Here is an 18579-nt window from a genome sequence, read left to right on the forward strand (position 1 = left end):
ATCTCAGGGTCCAGGGATCGAGCCCCGCATCGGGCTCACTGCTCAGCAGGGAGCCTGCTTCCCCCTCTCTCTCTGTGCCTGCCTCTCTGCCTACTTGTGATCTCTCTGTGGGTGTAAAAAAAAAAAAAAAAAAAAAAAAAAAAAAAAAAAAAAAAAAACAGAGAGGTTTACAGCCGCAGTAAGTCCAAAGAGGGGGTAAGGTGCAGAAGAGCATAGAATGTCCAACCAGAGAGAAAAAGCACAGTGCAAGGCTCCTGTCTTCTCTCTCACTTGGTCCCCACATCCCAGCCAGAGAAAGCAGCACTTGAGGTCAGCAAGAAAACACACCAGCTTCTGTCAGACATAGCAAGACCTGACACGGGGTCAGTGAGACACCCTTCTTTAGACATGGGCATCCACGCTTCTCTCTAATCTTGGACCCTTCAGAGCAATACCCAGACTCTGAATGACTCCCCTTCCTCTGCCTTCTTTAGAAGGAGGTTTTGTCCCCGGGAGGACCCAGGACACTCAGAACACTGCAGGTCTGGGACGCCTGGGTGGCTCAGTTGGTTAAGCAGCTGCCTTCGGCTCAGGTCATGATCCCAGCGTCCTGGGATCGAGTCCCACATCGGGCTCCGTGCTCATCAGGGAGCCTGCTTCTTCCTCTGCCTGTGCCTGCCATTCTGTCTGCCTGTGCTTGCTCTCTCTCCCTCTCTCTCTCTGACAAATAAATAAATAAAATCTTAAAAAAAAAAAAAAAAAAGAACACTGCAGGTCTGAGCCCAATTCACAGGGAGGCTCTCTGCCTCCCACCAGGACCCATCTGGAATGGGCACAAAAATTCCCCTGCTTCTTGGCAATAAAAGCAACAACCCCCAGCCCTGCACACTAAGCCCACTTCCTTGGAGCCCAGGCTCGTTACGGCGTTATCCCCCACTTCACAGCCGTGCTAGGAGCCAGGGACCATTGGCTCCATTTTACAGAAGGGAAAACCAAGGCTTAGGGAAGTCAAATTACTAAACTCGGGTCGCAAGCACGAGACAGAGCTAGGATTCGTGTAGGACCCGGCAGACTCTAGAGCCCAATTTTTACCCATCGGACTATTGTGTCCTTCCAAGACATTCAAACAACCTGGGGGATTTCACGGGCTGGAAACCAGAATTCAGAGTGGGCCGAGCCTGAATCAGGTACACTAAGACCAAACCTTCCCCTAGCAATAATATTGATTTACACAGTTTCAAGGTTTCAAATCATATCTAAGAATCCATGTGATCCAACAGATCAGTGAGGAGATCGGCGAGGTTTTGTTGTCATCCACAGAGGATACAAAACTCTCTGAGGAATGACCAGAGAGGCACACGAACCATTAAAAGTCACACAGCAAGTTCCCAGGGAACCAGGCCTCATCCGAAGACAGTCACCCCACAAGGCCCCCCAGGAAGGTCCCCTCAGACACAACATTCCAGCAGGCACCAGGACACAGGGAATTCTCCGAAGTGCATGCAGCCCTCCTGCCAGGCCACCGCTCGCTGCCTGCCTGCCAGTCTGACGCGCTGCCCTCCGTTTTTCATCGCTAATTAATTTGGATGGAGATGTCTTTAAACTGAGACTTACGTCGGGTCCTCCCCACTGTCTGTGAACCAATTTCATTACAACAGAAACCATGTTGCCAAAATGAGAAATCCCCTCCTTTTCAGGCCTGTGCCCTTGAAGGCATCTTATTAGAAAAGACCATTTCTTAATTAACATTTTTGATCTTTAATCCATTACACATCCCTCTAATCCTGTACGGAGGTGCGGCTGGCCCACTTCCGCGGGCTGGCTCTGGGCTGCGCGAGGCTGGCAATTTCAGCACTGAGGGCTCGCGCACAGCTGGACTCCGCCGCGGACAGTCTGGGGCTCCCAGACACCACCCCCGGTCCAGCCGCCGGTGCCGATCCCGAGCGGGAGCGGGGGAGGGAGGGTGCCTGGCGCAGACACCCCCGGAAGGCCAGTCTGCAGACGAGAGTTCACTTCATTAACCCCTGAACCCCATCTCTTCTCGCCCCAGAATGGTTTCTAGCAAAGGCGGTTTCCGCCAAGCGTGAGGGCCGCCAGGCTGGTCTTCCTTCCCATTTGCACGAATCTCAAGCAACCTGATCACGTCTGCACAAAGAGCTGGTCCCGTGAAGAGCAGGGGGCCCCAGTTTGGAAAGCTTCAGACCTGCCTGGTGACTCCCTCCTTCCTGGAAGCCTTTCTTCCTTCGATTTTGCACACCTCATCTTGCCTTCAGCGCTGATGCCTCTCGGGTCAAAGTCCTCGACTCTATTCTGTCAGAGCTCACTCGAAGCTATAAGTGCCAGCGACACAGACCCAGATATGTCCCCAGGCCCCTTCTCCCCATAGTGCTGGGCCACACATTCAAGTCCCGCTCAACCTCCCAGAGGCGTCCCCAACTTGCCCCCAACTTGCCCCCAACTTGCAGCCCAAAGCCGGCTCTTGGGCCGCACCCCCCCACCATCCTATCAGAGCAGCTCCTCCCGAGACCCCATCCCCCGCTGCTCACCTCCAGCCACCCCACTGTCTTGGAGCTTTGGAGTCGCCCTATCTTCCTGCCCCAACCAGGCACACATTCTGGACCGACCTCCAAAAGAAATTCCTAATCTGATGTCTTCTCACCTCCTGGCCTGGGTCCCAGCCCCCATCATCTCCCACCGGGGCAAGGCCTTCCGTCCCCTTCCTTCTCTCCCAAATACAGCTAGAGGGATCCCTTCTCCCTTCTGCCCCTAGCCTTCCTTCAACTCGGAGTAAAATCCAGTGTCCACCAAGACTCAAGGTCTGCCTGCCTCCCTCCCACTCCATCCTGACCTCTCCTCCCCTTCCCCACTTCCCTGGCCTCAGCTCCTTCCCCCCCACCTCCCAAACCTCACCTCCTTCCCATCCCCTTGACCTCACCTCCTTCCCCACCCCCATGACTCCCTGGCCTCACCTCCTTCCCCCCACCTCTCAGGCCTCACCTTCTCTCTCCCTTCTCCCTGGTCTCACCTCCTTCCCCCCACCTCCCAGGCCTCACCTTCTCTCTCCCTTCTCCCTGGCCTCACCTCCTTCCCCCCCCCTCCCAGGCCTCACTTCCTCTCCCCCACCTCTCTGGCCTCACCTCTTACCCCTCTTGCCCTGGCTCCCTCTACTCCAGCCACAGGGACCCTTCTGTCCTTCAAAAGGCCCAACACATCCCCACGGCAGAACAGAAGGCTGCTCCCACCCCTCTGCTTGGCTCATACCCTCTCTTGTGCAAACGCCCCTCCTGGACACAGAAGCCTCTCTGAGCACCCTACAGATGCCCCCTCCTCCCCACCACCCCATCGCTCTCTAACTGACCGCCCTGCTGGTCATGTCCCAGGAAAACATATTCTATTCCCCAGCCCTTAGTAGGTGCTCAGTCACACCTGTGGCTGCAAGAACGCCAGCTGTTGGAGTCCACCAGTGGTAACTCAGGCTCCCAGCCATCACCGGCTGTCAAGGGGTGGTCCCACAATGCCAGCACCAGTGCTCATCCAGCAGCAACTGAGAAGGTGGTTAGACATTCAGTAGAACTTTCTGGTGCTGTGCATTTGGGAAAAACTGCCTATCACTGAATAAAGCAGAGCTTGAGCCCTGGGCTGGGGGGGGGGACGGAGGGAGAAAATGTGGTCCAGGGGCAGGGGAGGTGGAGCCTATGAACAGTTAAGGAAGAAGGACAGCCCAGCACTTGGTCCTTCACAGACTCAGAAGGACGGAATGGGGGTTCGTGAACCGGGAGGCACATACGCAAAGGCCGCACAGAAGGCAAGGATGGGGCTGGGCCCGGAAGGACTCTGGCACAGGATGGGGGCATTCCAGGAGGGGGACACAGGCCAAGCAAGGCACGGGCTAGAATGAGGGCAGAGAGCACAGGACGAAACTCCAAGAGGCCACTTTGTGACCTGGGGAGTCCTCCCACCCACCCCAACCCTTGAGCTACATGTACGAGTGAGACTCTCCACGGGGAACCCACTGCCTCAGGGCACCATGACCTCCCAAGACTCCTGGTGGCCCCCGAGCCTGGCCAATCTCAGAGGAGGGCCCAGAGCATGGGAATCCAGACTCCCAGTCTAGTGCTCCTACCATCGCCACCCTCTAGGCTTACTCTTTGCCTGCTGCCCTAACTACCAGCCCAGACCTTGACCTGAACCCTGAAGGCCATCATGCTGCAAAGCCTGAGGTCAAGGGCCCTTCCCCCCAGCAGCACTAGGTCAAAGCACTCTGCTTCCACACCCCAGGCCGGGGATGGAGGTGGGCCATTGGAGGAGTCATGGGGCTGTGTATGACCCTGGCACCAGACAGGCTCCTTTTAGGGAAACCCTGCCTCAGCCATAACAGTAGGTCCCCCCAGTGGGTCTGCCCAGGATCTGGGCTGGGGGTGATGCCAAAAGGAGCCCCAAGGAGAACACCCATGACAGGGACCATTCAGCACCCCCCACACACCCCTGCCCTTGCACATGGACCCACACACCCCCCCTTCCAAACCTGTGCATCAGACACTGGCCCTTCCCCAGTGCCCTGTGTGGGGTCCCAGTGTGGGGGGTGAGGTGGGGGGGGTTGCGTGCCGGGTTCTAAAGGCAGCCCGTGAGGCAAAAACGTCACCTATCCTGAGATTCAGCAGCTGTGGCTGGGATACACATGGGAGGATAATGGCCAGTGAGGGGCCTGGCTCCTCTGTCAGGTGTGAGGGAGAAGACGCGCATCTTAGAACCCCAGAGTCACAGCTACCTGAGGCTCCTGAGGGAGCAGCAGATCTCCCCCAGAGCTCAGACTCACTTGGGCAGCCCCCACGACTGGAACTGCCAGCTCTCTTCACATTGTTACTGCCTTCTTTATTTGGGCGAACGTGCATCTTAATTGGGAGAAGTTAAATGGACGAGTAACGACCTAAGTCTGCACATACGCTGTCAACAAGGTAGGGAGGTGGGATTAGGTGTGTGCCGTGCTGCAGACCTGCTGTGTGGCACTGGGCAAGACTCCTAGCCTCTCTGAGGGACAGTGTCTGCATATGGGAAACAGGCATGAGAACACCATCTGCGGTCCGAATGCTACTTCAGGGGTTCATAGAGCTAATGTCTGTGGAAATGCCTGCTGGAGGGAGGTGAGAGGACACAGTGACAAGCACACAGGCCTTGGGGACGGAGAGAGCCAAATTCAAATCCGAACCAGGCACCGGTGTCTGGAGGAGGACACACGCAAACTCCAGGCCAGAGCCACAGGGACGCGTGGCAGCCAGCCACCAAAATGACTCTTCCCTAAGGGGTGGGTCCTCAGCAGCCCCGCCCCCGGGCCCTGGGGGTCCCCAGACTCCACAAGGTTGCAAGAGTCAGAGGCTCTGGCTGAAATCCCAGGCTGGCCGTCTCTTTCTCTCTCCACATTTGGGGAAGGCATTTCCTCCTTCTTGGGGCCTGCGGGTCAGGTTTCCACCCAGATGGAAAGTCCCACCCAGGGGCCCCCAAAGGAGAGCTCACCATGGAAACTCCATGGGGTGCCTGCCAGACACAGGGGTACGTGGCCCCGGGCAGGCCTTCCTGGAGCCAAGCCCAGTCCTGCCAGCCGGAGAGGGAAGGGCCAGGAGGGGGCTCTAGCTGGACTTCAGATCGGGCCCAGAGCACTGTTCATACACACAAAGAGTGGGTATGTGTGAGCGGATCTGGGGATGTGGATATACATTTAGGCATGGGTCTACAGACGGACCCCAGCCCCAAGTCCTCCTAACACCCCTGAGCCTCAGTTTTCCTGACTGTGCCCCGTGCACCAACCCCACCCACTCAGATAAGATGAGTAAATACAAAATCCTATAAAAAGGGAACAAAAGATGGGGACTGCTGCAGCAAGTCCACAAACCATGGCCAGAGTACGGTCTAGGCAGAGGGGCCCCAGTGCCAGACACACCTCCCCAGCCGCTGAGCTCAAAACATAAGGATACAAAGAGAGCTCCCAAAGTGCGTCCGAAGACTCCATGAGTGGGGCGCCCAGCTGGCTCAGTTGGTTGAGCATCTGATTCTTGGTTCCAGCTCAGGTCATGGTCTCAAGGTCATGAGATGGAGCCCCGCGTCGGGCTCCATCCTGCAGGGCAAGTCTGCTTGGGATTCTCTCCCTCTGCCCTCCCACATGCATGCGTGCTCTCTCTCCTCTTTCTCAAAAAAAAATAAATAAATCTTAAAAAAAAAAAAAAAGGCTTTATGAGCTGGGGATAAGGGTCCTCAGAAGCAGGTAGGGGCTAGTTTCTGAAGTCAAAAGTTTGCAGAACCCTCCAGAAGCAACCCAGCAACCCTGGGCATGTCCAGGGCTCTTCAAGGTCCCCCACTGAAGAACCCCGCTCCATTGCATCGAACCAGGCCCTTGGGCAAGTCACCTGAGCAGCTGCCCCAGGACGCAGCCTGGCTTGGCTCAGCCCCCTCCGGGCAGCTCCGCAAGGAAGTTCGTGGCTGCGGTGTGCACTTAGGCCCCGAGCATTCTTCCAGGGTCAGTTTAAGAAAGAACTCTAGGAAAGTTGTTTCTGCATTGTGTGCCAAATTGTTACTGAGACCGTGGCTGTTGTTTGTTCAATGATTAATGAGGCTCCGCAGAGTAAATTCCTAAGCATTTAGTGCCAGGGAAAAACATTTGTCTGTCCCTAGTGCGTGAGTCGGGAAGAGGCGGCCAAGCCTCCCTCCATCCGATTTCTCCTTTGGCCTGAGCTGCCGGGAAGCTCACCTACACAGTGACCCATACCTGGGGCTTTGGACGTAATTAGTTCTTTCATCTATTATTTTAGCTGCCCAGCGATGTAAGGCCATCTCATCTCATTCCATTAATAACACCCAGAGCCAGTGTTGACAGGTGCTTGGGTTATGCTAGGCTCCGTGCTGAGCACGTGACCTCTACATTCCCACTCATCCTTGCGGGGGTAGCGGGGGGCACAAGCTAGGGCTTCCGTATCCCCACTTTACAGATCAGGAGACTGAGTCCTGAGACGGTGACCAACTCAGCCAAGTGTGTCCTCACAGCTAAGAACGGAAGAACACGGCTCTTGTGTCCTCCCTCTAGAATGTGGGTCCTGGAGAGCTGGATACCACTGCATCCTTGGGGCCAAGTATGGTCCAGACACCTGCAAATTAGGTGTTGAACAAACCTAATTAGTGGGGAGCCTCTCCCCAAAATTAGTGCTGGGTGAGATCCAGCCCTGAGACAAAGGTGTGTTTGTTTCAAAATCCATGCTCGGACTCCTGGTGGGGTTTTGTTGGTTTTTTTTTTTTTTTAAGTCTTTAGGACTTGGCCAAGCTAACCCTGACCTTATCCTCAAACATAACACTAACCCTAACCTTAGGCTTAAACATACCCCTAACCACGGTACTAAACCTAAGCTTACTTCCAGCCCAATCCCAGACGAATTAATTAACAGCCAATAGAAAGCTCACTGCCCAGCTTCGTCCTTGGTTCTGTGGGGCAAGCCCTCCAGCCACAAAGGCCAGCAGCGGCAGAAACTCGGCTTCCAGCACAGATGGTGGGAGCATGTGGGGTCTGCAGCGGGGAGAGGTCAGCAGAGCCGGGGGTCAGGTTTCCCCTCCTGGGAGGCCCAGGCAGACCTGAGCAGGGCAGGCCCAGCCCCGCAGGCCTGGAGCAGCAGACGGTGGAGTGGGCCTGTCCTGCCGGCCCCCGGATCACAGAAGCGGCTACTCTGGCCTATGAGGGCCAGCCCAGCGGGTGGGGAGGAGATGCCCTGCCCCGCTTCCTGCCCATTTGTGGCTGGCGAGGAGCCCCGCAGCCAGCACAGGAAATAACAGGGGCCCCCAGAGGCCGCCCATGCAGGCCCTGCTCCGAGGCTGCCCAGGGAGGGAAGGAGGCCATTGTCGCTCTTTGTTTCGGTTTCCCCAGCATTGCCTGGGCTCCAAGAGGCCCCTGGGAGCTAACAAAGCTTCCCCCAAACCCGCAGCTGTCCGGCCTCCCTCAGCCCGACCCTGGGGACGGACCCACCAGGCCCCTGGACTCTTAAAGTGGCAGGTGCAGGGTGGAAATGAAGTCATGTCCAAGTTGGGGCTGGGGGGGCGCCTGTGGGCCAGAGCAGGCCAGGCAGGCGAACAGACAGATGGGCACTGGGGTCTATGTCTGCACACGGGTCAGCCCTGCACCAGGCCCAGCAGCAGGGGTTTGAATCTTTGGACAGAAAGTACGTCTAAGGCACCGAGGGTACAACAAAGAAACCAAAGAAAAGCAGAGAAAGAAAATAGAGAGCACAGAACAACCCGGGTGTCTTGAACAGCCGCACGGTCCCCGTCCTTGAGGAGAGACAGCCCAGAAGCAGGATTTTTCTGCTCATTTGCAAGCCCAGGGGTGTGCTGCGTGCGTGTGCATGTCTCTCTCCCTACACGTTTGAAGTGTGTGCCAATGCACACTGCGTACATGTGCACGTGTCCCTGTACTCCTGCCTGCATGCGTGTCTGCATGTGTTCATACTTGAGTCTGTGAGGATGCATGTGCATGCTAGGGCACGTGCGAGGTGTGGAGGCCATGTATATGAACGTGTATGTGCCCTGGGGGCTGGAGGAGTGACATGTGTGAATATGTGTCTGTACATGTGTGTTGTGGGTACAGGTGTGTGTGTGTGTGTGAAGGTGTGTGGGTGTGTGCACATGTATGTATATGCACATGCCTGCCCCCACAATCGTTGGTGGGTCAACCATCAGCCGTCACTCGTTCCTATACTGGCCCTGCCACCCCCACTCCCCTCGGGTATGTCACTATAGCGACCTCATTAGGGCTCTTAGCATCTCCACTCATCTCCACTCAGTCCCAGCCACTGAACTAGCAACGAAAAAAGGGGGCCCTAGACTCAGATAAAACCAGCCCAGGCTTAAATCCTTGCTCTAGCCCCATGAGCTCGGAAAGCCTGCACCAGGCTCTCAGCCCCTCTGAGCCTCAACTGCCCTCTGTGGGATGGTACACTTCCCACAAGCTGCGCTTCAGGAGGGTTAAATGAGATCATGTGTGCTGCAGCCCAGCCTCATGCCCAGCACCATGGACTAATAACTAGATGGCTATTCTTTTTACTGTTACTGTTACTACAGTTGCTGGTAGCCAGAGCTAGTTGCTGAAGATACAACAGTGAGCAAAACAGGCACTACCCCTGCCTCCCCAAGCTTGTGGGGTTTGCAAAGTATTTACCCATAAGATGGAGAAAGGCAGAAGCAAAAAATGTCCTATTTACTGGATTCAGTATCCGTCCAATGTCCTAATACCAACAAGTATGGCCAGCAGCCATCAGTTAAAGCCATTAACCACAAGGAAGGAGAAAAGAATTATTAGTGTGGGCAAGAAAAAAAATGGGGTTTTTGACCCAAGCAGGCATCAGTTAGCCAGGTTCAGACTAATACATACATGGAGTGGTGTGTATGTGTGTGCACACACTCCAGGATTTTAGGAGAATGTCAGCTGAGAACAGCAGCCTAACCCCATGGGCCACATTCAGCCTATAGGAAGACACTGGCTGATGCAGCGCTGACCATCCCCAATCCAGGAGCCAGGCCCTGCAGAGTGCCCGCCCAGGAAGCCAAGAGCAGCCAGGCAGCATGACTGGGCTGACCTTGGCTATTTCCTACTGGGCACTGACCCACGCTGCACAGTTGGTGCATCAAGCCTTGCCCAGGGCACACACTCACAGCCTTTGCCTTTCAGAGCAGACCCTGTCCACCAAACCACTGACTGGCACACAAGCCCACCGAAGCCGTCTCCACTTTGGAAACAAGCAACACCCCACCAACCAGGGTCAGCATGAGTGAGGACTCAGTCCTAACCCAGCCATGCCCACTGCGGTGACAAATGACACAGAGTCCCTGCCTCAGAGAAAGCCCAAGTCCATGCAAGAGGTGAAAACCAGCAAGACGAGCCCCACTCTGTGGTTTCACTCCTGTGAAACCACTGGCCAGGCTCGGGGTAGACGAGGAGGCTGAAGAGAGACACCACACACGCTCCTTCACACACCCCAGGAGCCAGCACACATGCACACGTGTGCATGGGCTCTGCACACACGTGTTCACGGCAGAGAGGGCACAGAGGACGTGATCAAAGGGTAGCCCAGCAGGAGCTCCTTGCTGGTCCAGAGCCAAAGGAAAGGGCGGGCAGGAAACAGCACATCCCCCTCACAGAACAGGTCCCAGTCAGCCCTGGGGACCCAGGATGCAGTACAGAGGGGTGCAAAGGCCCTGGGGTCTCCAGGGGTCTGAGTCAAGGCTATCGCATCTGGGTATGCACACACATGCACACACATACACACACACACAAAACACACACGCATGTGCACACGTGCACATACACAAGTACATGCCTCCATGTGCACGCAGGACACAGATGCCCTACACCTCATGGACTGCTCACCATGGTAACAGAGTGGCCACCTCTTAGCTCCAGTCCCCCTGAAGGTTTCCAGGCCTCCTGGGCTGGAGGAAGCAGCACTAACAAAGGCGCAGGCCCATTGGCCTGGCCGGGGGTCCGAGGCACAGACCAGCCGGCGCATGCCTGCCACGCTCCCTTGGTGAGCTCGGGGCCACCGTGTCTTCCTGCCCAGCCTGCCTGGTTCCACTTAGTTTAACTCCCCACAGACACCCTGGCCAAGCTAATGAGAAACTCCCCAGCCAGCCCCACATAAAAACTCATTTCATAAGTCTTTAAAATGCTGGAAAATTATACATCTATTTAGACCTTTTCTACTCCTTTAAAATGTCCTCTGGTCCACATAACTGGGTTGGGGGTTCAAGCTCGAGAGGTGGACAGCTGGAGCCAAAGGAAGCCTGGGCTGTCCGTTGTTGGCCACGGTATCCTGGCCACGGGGGGGCCGGGACACACCCACAGCGGAGCACAGGGTGCAGGGTCACTCAGGTAAGAATTCAAGTGAGGGACCTGGCAAGGGGTGGGGAGAAACAGGGGTCCGAGTTCCTCCAGCTTGGACTTGAAGATGGGAAGAGAAAGTCAGAAGACGCTGGGAGCACCTAAGAAAAAGAGCACCTACTACACCGAGGTCCTCGTCATGGTACTATTTATAAGAGCCGAAAGAGGAAAAGTAGTCCAAATGCCCCGCAGGGGAGGGGCAGTTAGGAATGAGAATGCCCAGCTGCCCAGAGACCCCGACGCGGCTTCTAAGACAGGAGGCTGCGTGGGTCCGGGGGTTACAGGAAGCTCGGGTCTCATGGGGGCAAGAGCCACGTGTATTCCACCATGCCTGTGGATTTCATCTAGGTAAGCTGGTTGGTACAGGACAGAGCTGGAAAGGGGGCTGAGAGAAACACAAGGGGCAAGGGTGCAGAAGCAGAGGTTGTAGGTAGAGCTTCTAAGAAGTCGTTGAAATAATAAACACACACTCTTGAGAAACAAGTGGGGTGGGGAGACAGCTCCTAGAAGGTTCGGAAGTATAGGCTGGGCTGCCCGGAGGGGCCTCGACGCCCAGCGTGAAAGGCCCAGTTTTCCAGACATTTCCGTCCACTTCACCGTCAGAACCTCGGGGTGCAGGACGGCAGGGGTGGGGAAGAGGCTGCGATCTTTGTCAGGAGTGGGGACCCTGACCACTCTCCCTAAGCCACTGCTTACCCAGAGCCAGAATGAAAGGAAAAGGAAAGGCCTCCAGCACCCCTTCTCTATGGGGCCCCCAGGATACCAGTCACCTAGACGCTACTCTAATTTCTCACCCAAGCAGGTCCCAGAGCCCGCAGCCCAGTTACCAGCCTCTCCTGTGAGCCACACCCATGCCCAACACACAGCTACCCCAGTGGGAAGGCAGGCTGGGGCTGGGCATGCGGGAGAGTCTGGCCCCCACTGTTTCCCTAGCCTCTGAGACGGGAAATGTATACAAGGTCTTCAAAACATGCATCTCCCTCTCCTCCTGGGCAGAGGAGTCAGACCCTTTCACCTGACCCAGGAGGGACCTGGGCACAAAGCTGAGTCTCTCACCGAGCCTCTGGATTCCCTCTACAATGAACAGCCTGGACAACACCCTCATAGGCAGCTCGGCCAGTGAAAGTTTTGGTGCTATGTTCACACGTCAGCTGCCTGGGTTCAAATCTTGGCTCTGCCACTTCCTGCTTGTGTGACTTTTAAAACAAGCCACTAGCATCTCTGTGCCTCAGTTTCTATATGTGAACCAAGAAGGAGGGCTGGTTCCCAGAAGTAGTTTGTAAATGATGTTTCCATTAACCAGGACAATGAGACCTGTCAAGGTGGCAGGAAGGCCCAAAACTCTGATCACCCCGATAAGGTCTCAGGCCATCGCAAACTACTATTTTTTTTAAAGATTTTATTTATTTATTTGTCAGAGAGAGAGAGTGAGCACAGGCAGACAGAGTGGCAGAGGGAGAAGCAGGCTCCCCACAGAGCAAGGAGCCCAATGCGGGACTCGATCCCAGGACGCTGGGATCATGACCTGAGCCAAAGGCAGCCACTAAACCAACTGAGCCACCCAGGTGTCCCGCAAACTACTATTTTTATTGAGCATTTCTCTCCAGTCCCTAGAGCGTCTGTCACCACCTGGCTACCCTGCCCAGGCACTGACAATGAGAGTATGTCAGAGTAACTGTTTCCCATCTCCAGATCACCCCACCAACCCTCCTCCCACTCCATCCCCAAGCTTGCGCCCATGCTGCCATGTTGGAAGGAAGCCCAACCTGTCCTGAACCCAGCCGGGAGAGCTGAGAGGCTCCAGTGACACTGTGACCAGACAGTTATAGAGAAATGAGCCCCCCCAGCCCCCGGTCAAACTCGGCGATCAGAGCAAGGGAGGCAAAGCTCAGTTCGGTTGGACTGGTTCACTGAAAACCCACATTGTAGGGCTCATGCTCATCCTGGTGCCTGCCACTTGGAGACCGCATTCCAAAAGGCTTGAAGGAAAGGAGAAGAAGCGTTGAAGAGAAGACAGGTCTCCTCAGAGGGGAAGTTGGTGGGAGGGCAGGGCAGGGGGACAGAGAGGTCCCTCTGGGAAGGGCACCCTTAACAACCTCCTAATTGGTGACCAGGCTGAAACCAGCCAGCAGAAGGCCTTTCTGTGACCTGAATAAAGTTTTTTTTTTTTTTTAAATATGAGCTGTCCAAAATGAGATACCTTTTCACATTTAGGAAGGCTAGGATAAAAAATTTTTTAATTTTTTTTTAAAGATTTTATTTTTTTTTAAAGATTTAATTTATTTATTTGACACAGAGAGAGATCACAAGCAGGCAGAGAGGCAGGCAGAGAGAGAGGAGGAAGCAGGCTCCCTGCTGAGCAGAGAGCCCGATGCGGGGCTCGATCCCAGGACCCTGAGACCATGACCCGAGCCGAAGGCAGCAGCTTAACCCACTGAGCAACCCAGGCGCCCTAAAGATTTTATTTATTTATTTGACCGACAGAGATCACAAGCAGGCAGAGAGGCCGGCAGAGAGAGAGGAGGAAGCAGGCTCCAGGACCCTGGGATCATGACCTGAGCCGAAGGCAGAGGCTTTAACCCACTGAGCCACCCAGGTGCCCCTAGAATAAAAATTTTAAAAATTTAAAAAAAGGAAAATAACAATCGTTGGTGAAGATATGGAGAAACTGGAACCCCCACGGCACTGGCGGGGGCATGAAATGCAGCGCCGCTGGGGCAGCCGTCCGGCCATTCCTCCGAAAGTCACGCAGCATGACCACAGGACTCAGCAGCTCCACTCCTGGGTGTACGCCCCCCCAGAGCTGAAAACGAGTGAGTGTCCAGCAGAGCCCGGCACAACGGGAGTTCGCAGCAGCGTATTCACCACAGCCGAAGGGGGAAAATGACCCAAACGTCCATTAACGGATGAAGAAAGAAACAAAATGTGGTCTCCTCATACAGCAGAACATTATTTAGCCTTAACAAGGAATGCAGGACAAGTGCAGGCTACGATTTAGATAAACCTTGAAAATATTAGGCGACACAGGGGCCCCTGGTGGCTCAGTCGGTTGGGAGTCCAACTCTCGGTTTCGCTCGTCATGATCCTGGGGTCCTGAGACGGAGCCCCGCATCGGGCTCCCTGCTCAGCAGGGAGCCTGCTTCTCTCTCTACCCTTTTCCCCCGTGTGTGACCTCTCTCTCTCAAATAAATAATTTTTTAAAAAATGATAAATACAGGGACGCCTGGGTGGCTCAGTCGGTTAACCAGCTGCCTTCGGCTCAGGTCACGATTCCATGGTCCCGGGATCGAGTCCCACATGTGGCTCCCTGCTCGGTGGGGAGTCTGCTTCTCCCTCTGCCCCTCCGCCTGCTTGTGCTCTCCCTCATGCTCTCTCTTGCTCTCTCTCTCTGGCAAATGGATAAATAAAATTTTTAAAATAATAATAATAATAATAATAAAATAATAAATACATAAATATATACAAACTCAGATGACCCAGCAGCTCTGGGTCTGGTCCCTGGCACCGTGTGCCTCTAGCAGGGCCTGTCACATTTTACCACAGACCCTCCCCAGCCTGCCCCTTCACCTGGGCCACAGGCCAGCCTTGGGACAGGGAGGACCTCTTTGGGGCTCTCCCAAAAGACTCTCCCATCTCTAAGGCATTCAAACCCACGAACTTCCCTGAAATCACACGTGAAATGTTCCCCCTGGATGCTCAAAGGCATCCATGGCTCAAAACAGTTTCCGAATCATGCTTCAGTTATCTCCTTATAAGCTATCAGCTCCCTCATCAGCCTCCGACCATGGGTTTAAAAAAAAAAAAAAATCAGGATCCAATGGGGAATGATTTAAAACCCCAGCTCTACTATGCTCCCCACACCCAGGCTCTGAGCGCAGTGCTCAGTCCCGGGGCTCTGCTCTCAGGAGCCCGGTGTCTGCTGGCGAGGGGCAGGAGGAGGCCGGGGCTCCCCCACTCCCAGGAAGCCTGGCCAGAGAACACTGCCGCGGGCGGGCTCTCCATCACTGTCATGACACGAGGGCACAGACTCAGCAGGCCAGGTTGTTCCTGGGGGTGGTAACCACAGGGTCCCCCAGGGCAGGGGAGCCTGGAGGAGGCCAGAGGTGAGCAGAGAGAACACAGAGCATTCTGCTTCTTTACTGGGGTTCTCCATCACGCTCCCAGAGCCAGGGCAAAGCGGGCGAGGGGGAAGGGCACCGCGCCAAACTTGCAGCCTGGCTGTGGGGCCCCCTTAGGAAAGGAGCTGCCCATGCTCCTCCCGGTGAAGCGCCCTCAGCCCACCCTGCTCACCGCGCCCTGGATTCCCTTGATCGGAGGAGCCCAAGACCCTCCATGGCCGGTACCCCCAGGGACCCTCGTCAAGCCCCCACAATGCCCCCTGGTCCGGTTCGCCCTCACTGCCCCTCCAGCGCCAGGCATCGCGGAGGTGAGACCACAGGGTCTGGCCGCAGGAGGACTCAGGTTCGAGTCCCCTCTCCCCAGTTTGCTGGCCAGGGACCTCGGATCTGCTGCCACACAGCTCTGAGCCTCCTTCCCCCATCCGCCAAATGAAGACGGCAGTTCTCAGAGCAGTGCCAAGGGCGGCTCGGAGAGGCTCTGCTCCCCATAATCTTCCTTGGCACCTGCCCCCATTCTCTGATGCGGCCAAGTGACATTTTCTCAGCTTAATGAAAAGCGTTATACTAAAGCAGCTTTAACCAGGCCGCTGGCCCTGTCCGCCACCAGATGGCCAGCCCTAAACCAGCCTGTGGAGAAGCTCTGGAGCAGCTTCTGGAAAGAGCCCCCGCCTTGCGGGGTTGTCGTGATGGCTGGAGCAGAGGGCGCAGGGAAAGCGCACCAAGTCAAGGCTCAACAAATGTGACATCACCCTCGTCCAGCGCTGCCTCCCAAACTGACTTTGTCCCTTCACCCAGGATTTGCACCAGCTCACGACCCCCAAGCTCAGGGAATCCAAGCTGACTTCCGTAGCCCAAGCCCAACGAACTTGGGAAGGAAAATGTACTGCATGCACTGTAAAAAATTCACCAGAAATGGGCCAAAGAAAACAAAATCCATTGCTTGGCTGTGGATTATCCAGTGCCCGGATGCTTTGCCCTCCCTCTCTCCATCTCCTAGCGGACCATCCGAAGCTGACTGGCACCACGAAGTCCCTGAGGACTGGAAAGGACTCACAAAGAGCCGTGTACCTCTTTCTGCACACACGTATGGGGCCTGCTCAGCTCTTGGTTGGAAACGGACAAATCCCGCCACCTCTATGATGCCCGGCCACCCCAGAGAGCCCCTGAGGTTCCACAGTGGCAGCAGAGACCCCAAGACCAGCAGGGCCCCCATACAGCCCCTCGGCATCGCAGACCAAGAGACAGTTCCCTGTCCTAGGGAGGCATCAGTAGGGCCCCCCACCGGACGCAGGGCTGTCCTCCTCCACGACTGATGCCACTGCCCTCCCTGCACCGCACTACTGTTCCTGTCTGTCTCTACTGCCTCCAGCACCATTGGGAAAGCAGCCCGGTGGCAGGACCTTATACGGACACCACGCTGGACACTTTCCTGGTTCGGGGGTTTGGAGCACAGTGGGGATCATTTTCAGAGTTGGCCGAAGCCTGAGCTCATGCACCCCAATGTGGGTCAGGGTCCCTGGAGGAGACATGGAGATTTATAATCTCACTGTGTTTCCACCAACCCCGGGAGTGTGTCTCCCCTGCACAGAAAGAGATGGGACAGGGGCTATGCAGTCCCTTCCTCCAACCTACCGAGTGTGGACACCCAGGTCTGTCCTAACCTTGGACTCTTCTGAAAATGTGAGCACTGCCCCCCTCATTCTGGCTTCAGACAACACCTCTCGCCCATGGAGAGAGCCCCTGTCACCAAGGGCCAGGCACCTGCAGATATGACCATGCCCAAAACTGAATCAGCCAGGATCCTTCAGACTCTCCAAAGAGCGTCCCATTCGTGCTGGAAAGAGCACTGGACACAGAGCCCAGGATTTGCTAGCTGTCCACTCCCCTTCCGTGTAATCTATACCAGCATTTCCCAAATCTCAGTCATTTGCAAACCATCTTCATGATTTTTGCTCAACCCAAGCATTATGTGCCATTACTTAAAACTGTCAACGTAATTTTCTCACTTAAATGAATTTAGCATCAATCACAAATAGCCATTAAATCACAAACCCAATGTATAGCCATCCGAGCATTAAATGTTCATATGCCTGATGCCTCACACCACATTTCTGGAACTACTGACCCAGAGCAAAGTTCCCTCTGTGCCTCAGTTTCCCCAGCTAGAAGACAAGAAAGTTGGACTAAATGATTCCCTCAGAGTCTTCTCAGGTCCAAGATTCCTTGAGAATGGCCTGCCTCCAGCTCCCTCAGGAATCCAGAACCAGTTGGTCAGGATCCTAGGACAGGCACGAGGCCGGAGAGGCTGCACCTGCTGGACTAGGAGCCGAGGCCATTGCCCAGAGAGGTATTGGCTGGATGCAGAGCAAACAGGAGTCATACCTTCCACTCAGGAGCTCCCAAGGACCCCACTGCCAGTTCTAATTGCAAGTTCCACAGGCAGCTCCAAAGTGTAGGACTTTCGAGTTAGGAAAACTTTATCCCTTCACTCCTTTTTAGAGCTGGGGAAACTGAGAAACAGAGGAGCTCATGCAAGGACAGAAGTGAGCCAAAAACCCAAGTCCCCTGACTGCCAAGTCACCAGCATCACCCGATGGGGGCCACGCGCCCCAGAAGTCTGAACTTCCTGATTACCTCCCCCTGGAGGCATGGGCTGGGGTTGTCAGCCTGGGAGAGCAGAGCAGCCCCGTCTGGGAGGGGAAGTCTGGGGACTGTGATTTCGATTGGAGTTTAAACATCCTATTAAAGTGGGTTTTATGCAATTAGACTGGAATGAATGTGCAGTGAGGCCCATGGCAGGGGGCTTCAAAGCCTGTGTCATGGAGGTATCGTGGTCCATCAGAATCCGCCCACAAGAAGGAAACGTGGTCCCCCAGGAGAATAGGGCATATTAGTCTCCGTATGTAATAGATTTTATTGACCATATGGAACTGATATAAAAATCGTGTGCACGGGGTAGTCTGGCCTGGAGACAGGAATGTGACATGAAGAATATGATTTCCATAACCAGCTGGGTGGCTTCCTGAGTTCCTGAGCCCACCCCCCAGGACCCCCAGCAACTCTCCCAGCAGCCCCCTGGGCATTTACCTGATGCTGTCACGGAGGAATCCCAGGCCAGCGAGAAGTCCGAGGCCTCCCCCTCTTCAACTGAAAGAGACAACAGAGATGAGCCTGTGAGTTTTGACACTGTACAAACAGGCCATCAGGGTGGGGAACAGGGCAAGGAAGAAGGGTCATTTGTGGGGGTCCTTCTAATACCCACAATCAGAAGCAAGGGGATAGAGCCTACAAAGAGGCCTTTGTTGGTTTCACAGAGATGTAAAATAATCAGAATAAAACCTGAAAAGCACGTAAGTGCTGGATCAGTATGGTTTCCGCACTTCCGTGTCCCTAGCAGACATCATGAGTCAATCACAGCACGGCCTAGAGCCAGATGCCACATCAGGATCTTTCTCTACGTGCTCCCGCTGATCACTATCTATGATCAGAGTTTCTACTGGAGGTAAAGTCATTTGTCACTCGCGGGAAGACCGCAGAGACTCAGACCTCTCCTTGATCCCGCAGACACTGTCCTCC

General features: G+C 55.1%; 1 protein-coding gene across 1 annotated transcript in view; it reads right to left on the reverse strand.

The window, feature by feature from the left end:
- Positions 1 to 18145, reverse strand: part of LOC111157369 (zinc finger protein 423) — a 279005-nt gene extending 260860 nt beyond the window's left edge. Inside the window, exon 1 of the mRNA XM_022518720.1 lies at positions 18091 to 18145. The gene's annotated coding sequence lies outside the window, so the exon portion shown is untranslated. The remainder of the gene's footprint in view (positions 1 to 18090) is intronic.
- Positions 18146 to 18579: the final 434 nt, after the last annotated feature.

Source organism: Enhydra lutris, unplaced genomic scaffold (genome assembly GCF_002288905.1).
Source record: "Enhydra lutris kenyoni isolate GAN:26980312 unplaced genomic scaffold, ASM228890v2 scaffoldscaffold54, whole genome shotgun sequence".
Lineage (NCBI taxonomy): Eukaryota > Metazoa > Chordata > Mammalia > Carnivora > Mustelidae > Enhydra > Enhydra lutris.